Here is a 2622-nt window from a genome sequence, read left to right as displayed (position 1 = left end):
TCAAAGAGGTAAACCTCATCCTCCTCTCAAATCTGTTAGAGAACCTGACATTGATTCTTTTGCTCATAAATCCCACTTCATGACATCTCACTCAAACTACAATCCTTATAGATTTAGGTCTGCTATGAATAATGACTTTTATGATGGAGTTATTAAGTACCATACCCTGTGTCCCTCTTTTCTTGCTGATTTACCAACTTTGAAAAAGAAAGGCTTTCCTTTTGTTGAAAACTTGGAATTTTTGGACTGGAATCATCTATTTGACATCAAAAAGCATGTTTATCCTCTTTTGGTCAAAGAGTTTTATGCTAACATGACATATCATGAAGGCATTGTTCACTCATATGTAAAGGGCCGAGACATAGTTTTAAATAACGAAACAATCAGTGATTCATTGAAGTATACTGATGTTGGGCCTTGTGCTTATGCTTCTGTTAAGTGGGATGAAGGAGTTGGTGTTTCTTACAATGATGCTTTGGCTAATATTTGTGAACATGTCTCCTTGATTGATGGCATTACACCCACTCACAAAGCCCTAGGATATGAACGTGCTCAGTTGTACCGAATTGTCAACCACATCATTCTTCCTCAAAGTGGTTCATATCAAAGGGTTTCCTACACTGACACTCTTTTTTTATATGCCCTTCTCACCAAAACAGAAATTTTATTTGCATATTTGATGGTTAGATACATGTTTGACTCTGTTAAGAGTGAGAAAGACAAAGCACTTCCTTATGACATGTTTCTAACTTGCATATTTGAGCATTTTGGTGTTGACTTGACCAATGAGGATTATGAAAATAGACATTCATATCTAAAGGGAGGTGGTGCAGTGAAACAGCAAAAAGGACCTACTCGATCTGAGAGAGTGGTTCTAGATGATGATGATGAAGAGTTCATTCCTGATGAATCTCCTCCTCCTTCCACCGAGGGTACCTCCATCTCTACTGGCCAAAAATCTGCTCTGCTGAATATTGTCAAAGACGTTGTTCAGGAGCTTGTCTCCCAATCTAATCACATGATTGCCATGAGCAAGGAGCAAAGAAAGTTAGCCTACAAACATGAGAATTTCCTCTGAAAATCAAAGGATAGAGTGGCTGTGTTTATGAAGTTCATTGATAATCTTAACCAAGATGAAGATCCTGCCACTGATGTTGAACAGGAAGCTGATTCGGAGGAAACTGGTTTAGATGCCTAGGATTGTTTCATGAAGCTGCTGCTGTCTGCTCTTTTTGTCTCATGAATTCTGTTTATTTTGCCACTTTTGAACTAGTTTTTGTTGTCTTGGATGACTGTAATACTCTAACTACTGCTGCACTTAATTTTCATTTACTTCATATTTTGAACTGTGATTTAACACTTTCTTGCAGGATTTAAAGTGCTTCTTACATTGATCCTGCTTACGCTCCACCCTTGATGACAAAAGGGGGAGTAATAGCTGCTAAATTAACTTTTGATAGCTGCTGAATTAACTTTTGCTTGCTGCTACTGATTTTTTTGTGATTTGTGATTTAATTGTGAATTTCTAATTGCTGTTGATGATAGTATTGAGCATATAAACTTTGTTTTGCAACTGTGCTGCTGCAGGGAATGTATTGACATAACAATTGGAACTTGCTTTCATATGTTGTTGGTTTGCCCTTGATTAATCTTGATATTTTATTTTTGCTGCTGACATTATATGATAAATACTGGGCTGGAATTGTGTTGCTAGTTGCCTAATCTCCCTTAGTTATAGTGAATTTTGTGTAGCTCTTTACTGTGCTCTGTATAAGTATAATGTAAACAGGAACAAAAAGGAAAGCATAAATCTAGGGGGAGCTACTCTTAAAAAGGAAAGGGGGAGCAACATAAAAGCAAATGACAAAAATCAAAGGGAGTTTCTTAACCTAACTCAAATTCATTTCCTTTTGATCAATTGTTAAAATATGTTTGCCATCAAGGAGGATATTGTTGAGTTAAGAAATTAACTAAATTAATTAGTGATGACAAACACTATTTTATTGGGCAAAATAATTCATTAGTGTTGATTATTTATGATGTATGTTGCAGGATAAAAATAAATATAATGGAGCAGCCCAATTGGATGAAAATAAAAGCAAGGCTGGAAGGCTATTAATCAACAATAGTCCAACTCAAAGCAAGTTGAATCTATTCTAATGGGTCACAAAAATAATAGAAGACCAAAGGTGATGAATAGAAAGCAAATGGGTTGCATGAATGGAAAGACCGACCCAAGCCCATTAGCAAGCTGATCCCTCTCGTATGCTTTCACCAAAAGCAACGTTAACTTTTTCCTTGTCTCAATCAGAAATCACAGAAGAGAGAGAGAGAGAGAGAGAGAGAGAGAGAGAGAGAGAGAGAGAGAGAGAGTGCTTAGTTCCTAAGCTATTCAAAGAAGAAGAAAGAAAGAGAAGGCTAGGCAAGAAAGGCTGAGGTCAAATCAGCAAAATCAAACCAAATCAAGCTAAGGGCAAAGGTTAATGGTAACCCATTTCCTTATGCATGCATCATATGTTCTTCTCCCCTTCCCAACTCTCTGCTAAGTCCGAAAATGGCATACAAGGGAAAGTTGATTTTTGTTCTAATCTGCTGTGTATCTACGGTCACAAGTGATTCTTG

This window comes from Arachis hypogaea, chromosome 20, assembly GCF_003086295.3.
Source record: "Arachis hypogaea cultivar Tifrunner chromosome 20, arahy.Tifrunner.gnm2.J5K5, whole genome shotgun sequence".
Classification (NCBI taxonomy): Eukaryota; Viridiplantae; Streptophyta; class Magnoliopsida; order Fabales; family Fabaceae; genus Arachis; species Arachis hypogaea.
Note: the sequence above shows the minus strand (reverse complement) of the source record.